The 17431-nt window shown below is 39.7% G+C and overlaps 1 long non-coding RNA gene across 1 annotated transcript; it reads right to left on the bottom strand.

The window, feature by feature from the left end:
• Positions 1–8390: 8390 nt before the first annotated feature.
• LOC126961118 (uncharacterized) lies at positions 8391–16625 on the bottom strand. The gene is made up of 3 exons (XR_007728185.1): positions 16545–16625; positions 11081–11230; positions 8391–8757 (listed from the first exon to the last, which is right to left on the bottom strand). It is a non-coding gene; the product is annotated as an uncharacterized LOC126961118 (long non-coding RNA).
• Positions 16626–17431: the final 806 nt, after the last annotated feature.

The raw sequence follows: 17431 nt of genomic DNA, 5'->3' as shown, positions 1-17431 counted from the left end.
AGTCTGAAACATCTAGCCAACTTGCCTCAAAATCTTTTCCAATTACTTTCCTCACCTGTGAAGGACCCTCCTTATTCTATTGTTTTGACAGCTTGACTCTCAGCCCCACCACTTGCCTATGGGCCTCTACGTCACCTTGATACCATTCTCCTACAAGGTGGTTAGAGGACAGCGTCATACCCACGTGTTGAGGAAAACCAGGGCAAGTGTCAGCTGGGAGTTAGGGAGCAGGAGAGGTGGACCCTGCTGTGATGGAGGAGCAGGATCTTGGAGTAGTGAGATGTTGATCTCTGTATATTCTTCACATCACTGTAAGTTCCTCTGACAGAGCCTTAGCTGTCTAACTTTGTCTTCTTGTTTCTTCCCATCAGGTCTTCAAGAACCTCAGCTCTTTAACAATGAGACTCCATGTTTTCCTCACTGCTCTTTTTGCCATCTTCCAGGTACTACCCGGTAAATACCAACACCATGGCCCTTTCTTATTATCATTATTTAGTTTTTTCCTCTCCCTAAATCAACAGTTGGAAAGTTAAGGATTAGGGGGGCTACTCAGAGGTCATCACTATACCTCAAAATAACTTACTAAAAAGGTGAAAGAAATTCCTCTGTAACTGGCTGCTGTGTCTTCATGATGTCAAAAGTCCTGTTAGGTCACTATCTTCGACTCTTCGGCTTTCCCCCAATGAATTGGATGATGTGAGGACCAAATCTATTGACTCACATGATCAGTATAAACTGGGGTAGAGATAAAGATTCTTTTATTTGCCCTGACCAGAGACCTGGTGCCACTCATCACAGTGGTGGCTTGAGTTTGCCCGGACAGGGCTTCCATCTTAAGAGACTGTGAGAGTTGGACCAGGTCATGTGGGGTAGGGGAGCAGGGGTGCCTGGAGAGATGGACCAGGCGATAGGTATTGATCGCGCTGCATCCCTGACACATGGACCAACACCTGTTTATTCCCGAGGGAGGAAAGATGATTTGGTCAGTAGTTACATCAACAACAATGGGATCTTATGGGAGATTGAGAGGGTGAAGGGAGGAGAGGCTGAGGGCTTGGAATCAAACCCACTTCATGTTGATGGTTAGCTGGGAAAGGTGGAGATTTCATCCACATGGTGAGCTCTCTTGCTTTCCTCCTCAGACTTTTGGCTTCATACAAACATCTTTCCATTTTTCAGGCATCACTAGGGCACTCCATTTTGAAAGACCCTGCTACCTTAGAGGTGGGATCTGTCTGAAGCGAGGAACACCGAATTGTGAGCCTTTCAGAGGACCCTGCAGAGCTTTCACCGTTTGCTGTAAAATAAGGAGAAGCTGATGGAGAAGCCTGGCAAGGAACATAGGCGCAGGATCTGAAGCGTGGCTCCTTTAGTCCAAATGAGAGGAAACATTACTCAAGTCCACATAACTGATTATTGTCATTAGGACTGATTAAAGAAAGAGATGTTTCCCATGAAGGGGTAAGCATTAGGTAGGACAAAATTATAATTAAACTTGTATTATGTTTTAAAGTTTGCAAAGCATTTTATTAACATAACATATTTAATCCTTAAACCCGTTTTGGTTTATGAATTCCATTTTGCAGATGTAGAAACCAAAACTCAGCTAGGTTAAATAACTTGCCCAAGATCACACAGTCTAAGACTTTTCTTTTCAGTGGTTTGTCAATACTTTATCTGCATGGAAGGGAGAGTGGATATGAAAAAAATTTACTACAGTTTGGGGAGGAGATGTGAGGACAGAGCCGGGCTTGGGACCCCCTGCAGTGGGTGTTGTGCTGAGTAGGAGGAACCTACTGAGGGTACACAGTGCTGGGAACATTGCTGTGTTGGGATGTACAGGTGGAAGGCACACCTCTCCAGAGAGACCACTCAAAGTAGCCAGTCCCACATTCAGATGTAGGCAGAAGTCTGTTGAGAGGTAGGAATTCCAGTTGCAGGTCAGAGGCTTCTGTTGTGAGGCTGGAGTCCTGGGGAAGTTGTGATTATTGTGTGTCTTCCTTGGCTACTTTTCTTGTCCAGATCTTGGCATCAGCTGTGGTGTCCTGAGCAAGTCTTCCCTCAACTATGAGCATCTGTTTCCTGCTCTGGTGAGGGAGTTAGCTTAGAGATGACCATTGCTTTCTATAATTTACAATGCAAGTTTGGGGTGGGAGGATGGAGACAGAAACTACTGCAAGGTGCCTGGGAAGGTAGAAGACAAAAAGAAAGATGAGATACACTAACATGCAGCAAAAACCTAAACAATCATATGGAAAAGAAGAGTTTGACTGACATTGTGATGACTAACAAACCATTGGTCAGGTCTCAATCAATGAGCAACTACAGAAAGTTCAGCACAGGTTTGCAAATGAACAATGAGTAAGGGTATCCAAGTAAAGATACAAACATTAACTTCTCCAATTGTTTTTTCATTGGCACTGGCTTCCTATACAGTCTGTCTACAGGGATTATTACAGGATTTTGAATATTTTTGGTGCCTATGAACTTGGTTCACAGTGTGCTGTCAGAACGGTTTATCCGTCCATCAGGAAAATGGTCGACTATTACCACAAGAGTTTAGAATCAGTTAGTAATTTAGAAATCACTCAGTCTCTTACTTATATTTCTTTACTATGAAATGAAAACCTTTTTTGTTCTTCCATATATTTTTCTCAGTATTCACAGATTCACCGTCATCTCTCTCCAAATTTTTTGAAAAATCCCAGCTCTAGCCCTCTGTTTCTATTTCCTTTTCTTGCTTCCTTTTTCTTCTTGATTCAAGCACATAGGATTGGTCCAGTGGTAGTAGAACAAACCTCAGGGAGGAGAGGAGGGAAAGGAAACAACCCTAGTGGGAAAAAACCTAGTGGTAACACTGGGTTGTGGATGAAGAAAGAGGAGAGCCTGGGAACACCAAATATAAATGTTATATATGCGTATTGTCAAATTTGTAATAATGTTCATGGTCAATCAGTAGAGTGAGGTAGAATTCTGATTTGCCTCCCCATATTGCCTGACTACTCAGAGAAAATTGATGATTATGTTAATTTTCATTCATTGATTTTTGTCCACAAACATTTACCTAGCAGTGAACAAAGCAATAAAAAATTCCTACCTTCATGGTATTTATATTATAATACAGAGATAGAAAATAAACACTAGAAACAAGTGATATATTTAATCCATTATGTGCAAAATTTGAGAAAAACATTTCAAAGAAAAAGGATGTAAAGTATGGAGGAGTATATGACAAGATGTCCAGGTAGGACCTCATAGAGCAATACATGAGTGATGAAGATCAGTTTTCAATACTCAACTCTGTTTTGTGTGGGTTTTACTTAGGTGATTGTTCTGAATCTGAGGCTATGTTCATTCTCGGGCATCCCCAGGGATTATTGGGTCTCCTAAAATATATAGCCAGATTTTGGAATATATTGATCTGAGGTTCTGCCCCATGCCTGTTGGCCCTATTGGCTTTCATTAGGTAACCCTGTTTTTCCTATCTTTTTATTTATGTATTTCACAGTATTTGTTAATTGACAAGTGAAAAATTGTTTGTATTTATGGTGTACAACATAGTACTCTCTAAATGGAATAGTCAGTCAATCTCAGGGACCACCTTTCAGGAAAACCAGTGGCTCACATATATAACCTCAGCACTTTCGGAGGCCAAGGCAGGTGAATTGCTTGAACCAAGGGTTCGAGCCCAGCCTGGGCAATATAGCAAGTATCTATCTCTACAAAAACTTTTAAAAATTTAAAAATTAGCCGGGCCTTGTGGAATGCACCTGTCATCCCAGCTATTCGAGAGTCTGAGGTGGGAGACCTACTGGACTGCATTCCCAGGAGGTTAAGGCATTCTTCGTCACAGGATGAAGTAGGATAATGGCACAAGGTAAGGCCATAAAGACCTTGCTGATAAAACAGGTTGCAGTAAAGAAGCCGGCTAAAACCCACCAAAACCAAGATGGCCATGACAGTGACCTCTGGTGGTCCTCACTGCTACACTCCCACCAGCACCATGACAGTTTACAAATGCCATGGCAACCTCAGGAAGTTACCCTATATGGCCTACAAAGGGGCAGCGTAAATAAACTACCTCTTGTTTAGCATATAATCAAGAAATAACCATAACAACTAGCCCTGAGGGCTGCTCTGTCTATGGAGTAGCCGTTCCTTTACTTCTTTATTTTCCTAATAAACTTGCTTTCACTTTACTCTGGGGACTCACCCTGAATTCTTTCTTGCGCGAAATCCAAGAATCCTCTCTTGAGGTTTGGATCCAGACCCCTTTCCGGTGACATATGAATTCAGAAGTAATTAGGCTTCCCTAGTATTTCAAGCTGGCTTCTTTCCCAAAACTTTGTAAGTAACTAGATTCCCATACATTTCTGGAACGCATGCATGAAGTCATTTTGCAACCCTTGCTGACATCAGGGCACCAAAATGTCTACAAATATATTTGTCATGACCTACGTGGCTAATATGGTCCAAATTACCCTTAAGCTTCTACCTTAAGTTCCATAAATACCCCTAAGGAGAATCCACTGCAGCACGCTCAGTCCTTTCTCGCTGAAGCGCCCTGCTGCACTCGGCTGCAGCGTTCTTTCTATCTAATACAACTTTCATTTTCAAACCTAGTCTGATGATGTCAACCTTGATCCTCTGGCTAAGGTAGTGTTTCTCCTCCAGGGAAGTTCCTTGCTCCACACTGTACTCTTTGGAAGCAAGTCCCTAAGCTTAGGCCATGCTTAAGGTGTGGGGAATTAGACTCCACTTCCTCGAAGTGGTGTATCTACCTAAGTTACTTGGAATGTTTCTGTATGGGAAATTTGTCTCTTCTCCTCATTTATTTATTGAATAACTTATTTATATCGATATAAACATGGATATTATTTTATACTTCAGGTAATAATCCAAGACTATGACACTTTTTTTTCTGTTGCTCAAATATTCCAGCTTTGGCCATCAGGAGCTCTTTCTGTTGACCTTTGTGTGACTTTGACCTACTACCCCCAACATTTTGTTTTTAAGGACTTTGCTAGTTTTTGGAATCCCAGAAAAATGCTTTCACAAAATGGCTAATCTCTTGGTTAATGTGGTGTGTGCTAGGATTTTTCTTTACATAGCTATTGTTTCTCTTGGAACGTACTAAATAACTTGGGGGAGATACTTTGCAATTATGCAAATATCTGATTTCTGCTTAAATTTTCACTCTTTAATGATGGATCTTGCCTGTAGTAATTATTACTGTGGTCTTTTACTGTTAATTTTCTATTTCCTCATCGCCCCTTCCTTTATTAACCGTTCATTAATGAAGAGTTGTCCCTTATTGATTTGGTTATTTGTTCATCTCAAATATGACTCATGGGTATTTATTTTATACTTTGGGTTATAATTCCAAACTGTATTTTTTGATTAGGTTGGTTCAAGTTTGACCATTGGGAGCTCTTACAGGTTTCTTTTGCCTTTACGCACTCTTTTTTTTTTTTTTTTTTTTTTTTTTAGCATTGCCTTACTTTCTGACACTACAAGATGTTCCAGGTTTATCTTATATTTTCTCTGCCCCTGTACTGGAATGAATTGGTTCTTTAAGGATTCTGGGTCCATTTACTGAAGCATAGTACTTAGAAACCAAGACCTGAGCACCAGGTATACTCATTGCTACTGAGGTGTTACTGTTTCTTGTTTTCTTAAGAGGTTAGAATTAGGAAACATACATGTGAATATTAATTTATCTACTCACACGCACGTGTGTGTGTGTGTATATATATATATATATCTGTGTATACATTTAAAAAAATTCCTTGCTCCACATTAATATCTTCAACTGCAACCCAAAATCACAGTATTTATTCTGCCTTTCCCATTTCCTTATTTATAACCCTTTTTCTCCAATAGTGAGAAACCTGCCTGTTATTATTTATTATATATTTTCTTAGTTGCTCAACATTAGGATACACATTGTTTTAAAATTGGTAACACAACTGCTGTGAGAAACAAATCTAACAATTGGAATGCAGTGCAGATGAAAGACAATATAAAGCCTTTTCATCTTTGTAGTACTCAATCAAAACAGTCTTTCAAAGTTACTTAAGTCAATTCCTTTCTTCTTCTTCCAGTTTAGTGTGTATATTTGTCTGTTTTCACACTCAGGTATGAAGAAATACCTAAGACTGGGTGATTTATAAAGGAAAGAGGTTTAATTGACTCATAGTTCTGTGTGGCTGGGAAGGCTCAGGAAACCTACAATCATGGCAGAAGGCAAAGGGGAAGCAAGGCACCTTCTTCACAAGGTGTCAGGAAGGAGAAGTGCCAAGGGAGGAAGAGTCCCATATAAAACCATCAGCTTTTGTGACAATTCACTCATTATCATGAGAACAGCATGGGGGAAACTACTCCCGTGATTCTATTACATCCACATATTTGGGTACATCGGGATTATGGGAATTATAATTCAAGGTGAGATTTGGGTGGGGACACAAAGCCTAACCATATCAGTGTGGTCATATGATTAATTTTTTTAAATACAGTTATATTTATTTGTCACAATCTGCTTTCCATTTTTCTTCCCATTAGGTTACTTTATATATAGTAAAATTCAAAGTTTGTGGTGTTAAGTTCTGAGGGATTTGCATATGCAGAGCTCTGTGTTCATTGCCACACTTCTGTATGGAACGTTGCTTTCACTTCCAGTTTCTCTGTATTGGTCTGTTTTCACACTGTTGATACAGACATACCCAAGACTGGGCAATTTTCAAAAGAGACATTTGTTGGATTTACAGTTCCATGTGGCTGGAGAGGCCTCACAATCATGGCAGAAGGTGAAAGGCATGTCTTACATGGTAGCAGACAAGAGAAGAGAGCTTGTGTAGGGAAACTCCCCTTTTTAAAGCCATCAGATCTCATGAAACTTATTCACTATCAGGAGAACAGCACAAGAAAGACGTGCCCCATGATTCAATTACCTCCCACTGGGTCCCTCCCACAACACATGGGAATTCAAGATGATATTTGGGTGGGGACACAGCCAAACCATATCACCCTTTATAGACAAACCCTTCCTATGACACTGAAACCACGACAGCCACTGATCTGGTTTCAGAGCCTACAGTTTTGCATTTAGTGTCATAGAAATAGGGTCATGCAATCTGTAGCCTTTATGTCTGGCTTCCTTAATTCAGCAACAGGTCTTTAACATTCATCCATGTTATTTTATGCATAAATCATTTATTCCTTTTTGCTGCTACATAGTCTTTCATTACAGGATGTACTAAAGTCAATTCACTGGTCAAGAGACAGCTGTGTCGCTTACAATTTGAGGCAATTATTGATAGAACTGCTATAAACATTTGCATACATGTTTTCAGTTTGAACATACATTTTCATTCCTCTATGATAAATACCCTTGTGAGGGATTGTTGAGTCATTAGGTAAGCGTATATTTTACTTTACAAGGAACTGCCAAACTGTCTTCCAGAGTAGCCATACTATTTTGCATTCCCATCAGTGGCGATTGAGAGTTCAGTTTGGTACAATAAAGGAAGCTGCTAAGAGAAAAGATTATTAAGAAATTGCTTTTGTACTGTTTCAAAATGGGAGAAATTAAGTTACTGCCGAATATTGGACTTTCCAGTCTAATCAGCAGTCTTCCGCTGTAAAATTTGATCTTATCTACGCTGAAAACAATTCCTTGGGTTCTAAGAAAATGGTCCTAAAGAAATCTTGATATTTGGAAAGGTGCCTTTGGACAGAAGAAAATAATCACTGCCTCTCTAAGTCTTGATCCTCTGTAAATCAGTGAGTTGATTTCAGTAATGTCTGAGTTCTGATTCTATGTGTTAATGCCTAAGTGCCAAGTTAAATATTTCTGTAGAAGGCCAACTTATTTTCCTAGCTGTTTAATAATCAACCTGGATCCATCACTTGATGCCCAAGAGTCGTTAAGGGTCAAGGATACAGCAAGTGAGAACAACATCTCTGTGAGAGCTGAGTGTGGTAGCTCACTCTTGTAATCCCAGCACTTTGGATGGGAGAAGCCCTTGAAGTCAGTCTGGCAACACAGCGAGATCCTGTCTCTACAAAGAAATTTTTATTAGCCAGGCATGGTGGCGCATGACCGTTGTCCCAGCTCCTAGGGAGGTTGAGGTGGGAGAATCGCTTGAGCCCAGTAGTCTGAGGTTGCAATGAGCCATGATCGTGCCACTGCACTCCAGCCTGGGAGACAAAGTGAGACCCTGTCTTCAAAATGAAAACAAAAATAAAACCTTTGTGACTTTTTAACTTATAGCCAACACACACACACACACACACACACACACACACACACACACACCCTTCATCCAAAATTCCATAGATTCACAGACATATGAACAGCATACAGGTGTCTTAGAGAATACCCATGTCAGTGGTTAGAGGGAAAGAAACTGAAATCTAGGAAAAGAAAGGGCTTATCCAAAATCAATCAGGGAGTTAGTGGTGTGACCAAATCCAGATTTTACATTATCCTGCCTCTGGTTCAATGGCCTAAAAGTTAAGCTTGTTATCAGAAAGAGGGTCCACATGGGTGGTGATGCCTTTATTAAGCAGAAGTCAGGGGCTGTGGTTCTCTTGGGCTACCCTGAGGCCCCTCCAGCTGTTGCAGCTACAACCTACAGCAGTGTTTGTACCGGCTTTTGCACTGTGCAGGCAGGATAGAGCAACCGTGGGTTTTTTGGTGCCTGCAGACACCACCCATGTGTTCACATTCATGGAATCTATCCTTTCTCTCATATCCTATAAGGGAAGAAGGGGAAAGAAACAAAAAAGTGAAATTATGTTTTAAAAAAGTTACTAAATTCATCTTGTTTAGCACATGATAGTCCACAGGGCAAAACTGACTCTGCTTCTGTTGGTATGACGTGTGAACTTAGGACAGTTTTTACATCTCTAAATTATTTTTAAAAATTCAAAACCAAATTTTTGGTGATACATGAAAATTATATGAAACTCAAATTTCAGTGTCCATAAGTAAAGTTCTAGGTGACGACAGCCATGCTCACTTATTTACACATTATCTATGGCTGCTTTCACTGTATACAGGCAGAGATGAGTTGTTATGACAGAGATCACATGGTCCATAAAGCCCAAAGAATTCATTACCTAGTCCTTTACAGGAAAAGCTCACTGACTGCTATAGTAGTCTCTTCTGACTGTGCCACAAGGCTAGAAATATAAAATTCACTTCGCTCCACATGCTCTCCATAAAAGCTTTCTAAAGTGCCTGCCTTCTTCTTGACATGGCAAAACTTTACAAGTATTGAGTGCAAATTAGTCAATAAGTATTTAATGAAGAGATAACTAGATTGATGTCCTGAGTATTCTGATTCCTGAATGCGGTGCCTTCCATATTCTGTGAAGTGTGAGTTCTTTCATAGTTTGTGATCCTTTCAATGCCAAAGCCAAGACATGGAGTAGGCACCTGCCTTCCTGTGCTCAGTGAGCTAGGTTGGAAAGAGAATGACATAACATCCAGGAGGTTGAGCTTAGTCCTACAGAGAGCAGGTCTAGAGAGCCAGAGAGAGAATGACCAACAACCATAAGAAAAAAGTGAGTATGAAGTGTTTCCGTTAGAGTTTACGTCTCTTAAAGGCATGGCATTGTGATGGAAAGCATACTCAACTAGGATTAGGAATCTTGGTTTCTAATTCCTGATCCATCCACCACAACTATAGTTATTGGCAGCCAGGTTTTGCTATGTGAGTCACAGACGCTCCTAATCTCTCATAAGAAGAGAAGGATACATGTATAGATACAGGTATATATTCATATCTGAATCTACATCCATATCTATAGCTATGTATCTGTCTATCATCTATGTAATCTATCCTTTATCATCTATATTCTATTAACCATCTGTCTATCTATCTATCTATCTATCTATCTATCTATCTAATTATCTATCTATGTCATCTATCATCAATCATCTATCTATCACAATCAGGCTGTTAGGCTATTTACCAAATAGATCTGGCTATTTTCCTGACACAAAGTAGGATTGCCTCCCTACCTTTGAGACTTACTTGGGTAACAAATTTTGAGCAGAAGTGATGTGTCCTTTCAGGGCTGAAGCCCTTACCTGCAAGTGTAAGAACCTCAGAGCTCTTTCCTTTGCAGTGGCCAACAGTAGTCAAGGTGGTGGGCTGCTCCACCAGGGGGAGCTGAGCAACTACAGTGAGCAGTGCAGCCCTGTGGCCATGATGCATTTGTACCAGAAGTGGGAATTAAATCTTTGCTCTTTTAGGATACCAAGATTTGAATGTTGTTTTCACCACATCGTTACCTGGCCCATGCTAACATATGCAGAAGATTGCCAGGAAAATGTGAGACCTCTAGTTAAATTTGAATATCAGATAAACAATGAATAATCTTGTAGTATAAGCTTGTCCCAAGTGTTGCATGGGACATACCCATATTTAAAACTGTTCATTTTTGTATATAATTTAATAAGTAAATCTATTTTCAGGTACTGTTGAGTATTTGGTAAGAGGGTAATCTTGGGAATCAAACCAACTTAAGCTTGAATCTAGGCTTCACCATATACAATCCTTGTGACTTTGGACAAAGGATGCCATTTTTTTAGACTCATAAGACAGGGCTAAAAAATACCTGCCCCAGAAATATTGTTAAGAGGAGTACGTGGGAGATAATATGTGAAAACACAACACATCTTTGCTGTGATGTCTGGTAAAGAGAAAGTGGTCAGCATTATTTGTTGTTAGTATTAGTGTTGTTGTTGCCATTGTTTTGATTCACATGGAAATGGTTTGTAAGCTGTGATGACTACTATTAATGTTATCTATCACAATTGTTAGTTAAGTCTGGTATCTATTGCAACAACTAGATTAAGGTAATCTTGGGAAAAAAATTTTAAATTTCTTTAAGCTTCTCTCTCCTGATTTGTAAAATGAAATTTGTTGTACATGCTGGGCTTTTTCTCAGCTATGGGGCTGTTCAGTTACTCCATATTTCAGTGCATCGTTGGCTGATGAATTAATTTGGCCCATGTCAGCTCCAAGGGCATCCACCTCATCATCCTCCAGGTGGACTCATAGCTTACCTGAGGCTGTTTGTATTAGACATCCAAGAAGGATAAACAGAAGGAACAGCAGTCTCATGATGGGAAATGAGTGGTCAGGATTATACGATGACCTCACAGCCCGAAGGTAGCTCTTTCTCCAGTGTACATTAATTGACGAGGACAAGTGATCTGGGAATGAGTTTGAATTCAGTTGGGAAACTAACACAGGAATAGAAAACCAAATATTGCATGTTCTCACTTATAAATGAGAGCTAAGCACTGAGCAGACATGGACAAATATGGGAATTATAGACACTGTGAACTACTAGAGGGTGGAAGGAGGAGTTGGGTTAAAAAATTACCTCTCTGGTATTATGTACACTACCAGGGTAATGAGATCCATACTCCAAAGCACAGCATAATGCAATATTGCCATGTAGCAAATCTGTGCATGTACCTACTGTACCTAAAACAAATTGAAATTTTAAAAAATGAACATACAGCAAATAAATGGGCCTTTTTTGAAATATTTTTGAGTAACTAATACTTAAATCCAAGAAGCAGCATTTTATTGCACTTTTGTTTCATTTTAGCCAATTTCTGCATATGTGGCTAAGCACACCACAAGGGCGTGATGCAAAAATGACAAAAGAGATATGCTGAGCTACCTGCAAATGCCTTTCAGAAATAAAATAAAGCATCCCTTAGTGATGATGCTTCTTCTCAAGAGCAAATGAATCCACTTAAAGTAAATCACTGCAAAATTTAAAAAGAAGAAGAAGAAGAAGAAGAAGAAGAAGAAGAACAACAACAACAACAACAACAACAACAGTTCAACCAGAGAGAAAAAGCTTGCATTCCTGATTCAAATGTTCAAATTACGCATGGGTGTAACCTTAGAATGTTCCATCTATGAACTCGTGATTTCAGATCCAGGTCTCCTGTTCAAATAGAAGGGCTTCCGAGTAATTTTGCATTTTCTGGTGGATTTTCATTTCTGCTTATGGTTCTGAGGTTTGGTGCCTTTTTTCCCTCAGAATAAATTATTATACAATAGTGATTTTGAGTATCCATCCATTTATTCATCTATCCTCATTCTTTTCATATCCCTGCATCTGTCAGCTTTCCCTTTGGAAATACAAAGAAAACCACCCTTTAAAAAAATTGTGTTTTTTCCATTCTATAAAAAAGTTTATTTTTAATGCCAGACCATGTAAGGGCAGCTATTTTAAAATAGCATTTCGATTAAAATTGAATTTTGAGTTAATGCACGATTACTTTCTGTCAACTGGCTGTTTCCACACATCTATGGATTAAATAAACTAATATTTAATACCATTGGCATTACATTATTTCAAGATCTGAAAGTGCTTCATGAATCATTAAGGAGAGGTTAAATTCTGTTTACAAATTTCAATAGCTTTTGGGGTACAGGAAGTTTTTTGTTACATGGATGGGATTATATAGTGGTGAATTCTGATATTTTAGTACACCGGTCACCTGAGTAGAGTACATTTTACCTAATGTGTAGTTTTGTATCCCTAGCCCTGCCTACCATCTGAGTCTCTAAAATCTATCATATCACTCTGCATGCCTTTTTGTATTCATAGCTTAGCTCCCACTTATAAATGAGAACATATAGTTTTTTGGAAAACCACCCATTTTAGAAGCTAAAAAAGGAGAAGAAATTCTGTAAATGGAAATTACCTTTTTTCCTTTGTCGAGTTCAATTTTTGATTTTTTTGTTGTTGTTGTTACCCAGTTAAAAGAGATAATTCTAGGCAGACTCTGACCATGTCAAAGTCTTGCATAGATTACAACTAGGTGACCCATTAGCGGCTAAAGGATTTCTTAATCCATGTAGTACAATGCATTCTTATGGTAAAGGAATTAAACAGCAGAAAGTATACAAGGTAAAGCACTGAAATTCTTCCTTGTCTCTTTCCCCTCCACATCTGTGTTGCTTTATATTATTTCTACATCTCTCTCCTTCTCCACACTGTGAGCTTCTAAAGTAACAGGCACTGTCTGATTACCTTCCTTCCTCAGCCCCTGAGCAGTACCTAGCAGAGAGAAGGTTCTCACGTATTTGTTTAAACAAATGAGACTTGAGTGAAAGAATCAATACATAGATGAATACATTGATAGAGGGAGGAAGGAGGTAAGGAAATGCTGCGGCCTAAATGTTTGAATGTTTGTGTCGCCCCATTCATCTGTTGAAATGCCAACCCCCAAGGTGGCGATGATATTAGGAGGTACGGGCTTTGGGGAGGTGATTAAGTCATGAAGCCAAAGCCCTTCTGATGGAATTGCTGCCCTTATAAAAAGAGGCCTGAAGGAGCTCGTTTGTACTTTTCACCGTGTGACAACACAGAGAAGGAAGCGGGCTCTCTCCAGACACCAGTGATGGTGTTCAGTCTTGGACTTCCAGCCTCCAGAACTGTGAGAAGTAAACTTCTGTTCTTTATAAGCCACCCTGTTTATATTACTTTTCAATAGCATCCCAAATGGACTAAGGCAGAAAGGAAGGAAGAAAACAAGAAAGGAAAGCAGGGAGGAAACTCAGGGATACATACCTTTTGATGTCTCTAACAGTGGTTACCCTTCATTAATGATCAGTATGTGTTGAGAAGCCAAAAGACAGATTGTTGCTGAGACGTAGACATCAGAGAAATCAGCCAAGCTATGATGTAAGCTGTGGTCTTTGTGGAAATAGAGATTTTTATTTTTTGTACCTAAGAGCAAAAGAGCTCTAAAACCAGATAACCCTTGTTTCAAAGTTTTGCTCTGTCATTCATTAACTAAGTGATCTTGTGCAAATAACTCAACCTTTCAAAGCTCCAGTGTCTCCTGTTTATTTGGTGATGGCTATAGTGCCAACCTCCTAGTCTTTATCTCAGAAAAAAAAAAAAAAAAAATCTTAGGGGGAGTCAATTGCTACCAAATACCTGTCCACACAGAAAGTTGTGTTTTATCTAGGATCACCACAAGAGTTTCAACCCCATCAAAAAGTGGGTGAAGGATATGAACAGACATTTCTCAAAAGAAGGCATTTATGCAGCCAAAAAACATATGAAAAAAGCTCACTATCACTTGTCATTAGAGAAATGTAAATCAAACTAAACTGTAAGAAGAACTTTTAAGTCAACTTCTGGATACCTGAAATCATACAAGATACTACTTTCCTCCATAAGGCCTGGAATGTCTCCAAAAAAATCCCTAAAATTTAAAACTTAATAAGGACAACTTTGCCTTTTAGGGTCCATAGAATTAGAGGCTGGTAGGGAAACTTTGGCCGTTTTGGGTGTGGGAGAAAGATGGTCTTAGATAAGACCTAAAATTGTAGGAACATACTGAATTTCACTTATTAAATGTTAGCATAACTTAAGTTTACAGAATTTAATAAAATAATGCTGAAACTCCTCTGTCACTCCAGTAAGAATGAACATTCTTGAACACCTATCACGTACCATGAATCTTGAAAGTGGTATCTTAGTTGATGTAACTTTTATAAGGGATAGGCATTTTCTCTGAGCAAGTCAGTGTAGGTTATACAAATAGTGATTGAGCTGGGATTTGAACTCTAGCCACAATCAAAACTTTTGCTTAATTTACAGTCTTTCTTGCTAAGAAAGAAAGATAATGTTTTTTGAATAAAGGAACACATCTCTGGTGAGATAAACCAGCTCTGTGTGTTTGACAGCAAAAGAGCTAGAGGTTTAGAGAATGAACAGGGTCGTGCATAAAAGGTTGTCTGACTTGCACTTTCCTAACAAAGGGAAACTCTGCATCAGGTGGAGCATGGTGGGTCAAGTGGGTAAAGGCTAGTGCTCCCTAAGCAAGCTCACCAAATAATTTATAACCCAAACAGAAATACTTTTTAGGGGCCTATTATTGATGGTTATGCTTGAACAACAGACATAAACTGGGACTGCCCCCAGACAATCTGGATATATCGCTACCCTGTCCCTAAGGAAACTCCTTTGTTGGTAACCACCAATTTCTCTGCTGCAGGCTTAGTTAAAGCCTTGGAGTTGATCACTGTCTCTCCATTGTCCTCCCCGTCACCACCCTGGAAATTGTCAACAACACATTGACCAATCATAGGGGTCTCCTAGGACACAGAGATCATTGATGGCATAGGTTTAGCTTTCTAGCTCATTCCAGTTTTGTCTCTCGGCCAAAGATTATGGTAGGAAAAGACTTGAGAAAGAGTACCACCTTCTTCCACTGGGAAATCGTTCAGCAACTCAATTAGTATGCATTTCTGATTTTATGCTAAGGTTGAACACACTTTTACTTCTAACTACATACCATCCACAATCGCATCCTAAAAGAGACAGCATTGTCACGGTAAGCATTCTTCCGGGAGGAGATGCTGAGTGGGTTTTCCTGCTTACCCATTCTTGGGGGGTGTACAGATTCATCCGTCATCTCTTAGAAAATCCTCATCACACAAGGATAATGTCAAATTATTTTTGGAACAAGGTAAGGGTATCAGTGAACAATTTCTTTAATATTGTAGCCCATGTATCACCTCCTGGGTTGGGAGGGGGTCTGGTGAGGATGCTCTAATCTGCCTATCCTCAGTCTCTCTGGGCACAAGCAGCCTCCTCCAGCCCCCTCCTCAGCCTGCCATCGATCAAGTCTTCATTCTTGCTCCTCATTTACCTCTGTCCTTAGACAACTGCATGAAACTCTTAGTAAATGAACTAAGTATGTTTCTTACATTTTCCCTTGGTCCAGGGGAAAGGTAGAAATTAAATGTTTCCACTTTGAAATTTTCAATCAGTATTTGAACCTTTTACCACATAGAGATCTATTTTTGTTTAGTGATCCTGACCTGGAATAAAAGTAATGTTTCTGGTAAAATATTTTAAATAAATCACACAATTTAACACAGAGGCTGTGAGGATTTTGCCCCCTTGGCCTCAACAATAGGACTTTTGTGATAGTAATAATGATGATGATGATGAAAATGTCTTAGTCCTTTTGTGATACTATAACAAACTACCTTAGAATGAGTCATTTATAAACAATAGAAATGCGTCACTCACAGAGGCTGGGAAGTCCCAGATCAAGACCCTGGCAGATTTGGTGTCTGGTGAGAGCCCATTCCTTATAGAGGGTGGCTTCTAACTGGACCCTCACAAGATAGAAAGGGAAAGGGAGCTCTCTAGGACCTCTTTTACAAGGGTCTTAACTATTTGTGAAGGCTCTGCCCTCATGAACTAATCCCTTCCCAAAGGTTCCGCTTCTTAATATTATCGTATTGGGGATTAGATTTCAGCATGAATTTTGGGGGAGAGACACAAACACTCAAACCATGGCAAATAATGATAGTGATGATAATACTGATAATAATAATAATGCCACTAGAAAGTAAAGTGGAGGCTGAAAGCTGTTGTCTACATTCCTGTCTCCTACACTTGCACCCTGAAAGCAATCCTCTTTATTGCCTCCCACTCCTCTTTAACCCCAGTTGGTCCTACTGGAAACCCACCTTGCAGTTGGTTCCTCCACCCTCCACAGGCTGTGTGCTGTATGTCCCTTTGGGCAAGGACACCTGAGAGCAGCTTCCAGTGACCACATAATTAGGGGTCAGATCAATGGGCAGAGGCAGGGCTGAGTTAGGTCTTGCAGAAGGCATTATGACCCTAGTGACAGAAGTCAGGTTTGAGTGGCAGCGAGGGAAAGAAGTGTGGTAGGATGTGGGGACTGTGTAGGCACCCCTTTCATAGGGTTTCCCTTAAAAGCTGGGCAAACACAAAAGATGACAGCTCTTGTGTATCCAAGAAGTGTTTTTCTTTTAGTTCGTATAGATGCAGTAGAGGGGAATAAGAGATAGAGCAGGTGAGAGAAAGAATTGCTGGAGTCCTGATATGGTTTGGCTTGGTGTCTCCACCCAAATCTCATCTCCAATTGTAATTCCCATATGTCAAGGGAGGGATCTGGTGGGAGGTGATTAGATCATGGAGGCAGTTTCTCCCATGCTGTTCTTGTGATAGTGAGTGAGTTCTCATGAAATCTGATGGTTTAAAAATGGTGCTTCCCTCTTCTCTGTCTCTTCTATGAGCCTTGGTCGTTTCTATGAAAAAAACATATTAAGTTCAGTAACTTGTTGTGAGTTTTTCATCATTTTTTTTCTCCATTAAACAAACGTAGGCTTAGGTCTTTTGTGTTACTAATTTTTGCTCAATTCATGATGTGAAACCAAGATATAGTCGACCCTCTGTGTTGATGGGTTCAACATCTGAAAATATTCAGGAAAAAAAATGTGTCTGATCTGAACATGTATAGGCTTTTTTTGGTCATTATTCCCTAAACAATATAAGACAACACCCATTTACTTAGCATTTACATTGAGTTAGGTATTACAGGTAATCTAGA

The sequence above is a fragment of the Macaca thibetana genome, chromosome 8, assembly GCF_024542745.1.
Source record: "Macaca thibetana thibetana isolate TM-01 chromosome 8, ASM2454274v1, whole genome shotgun sequence".
In the NCBI taxonomy this organism is placed as follows: Eukaryota; Metazoa; Chordata; class Mammalia; order Primates; family Cercopithecidae; genus Macaca; species Macaca thibetana.
This window is presented reverse-complemented; position numbering and strand designations above follow the sequence as displayed.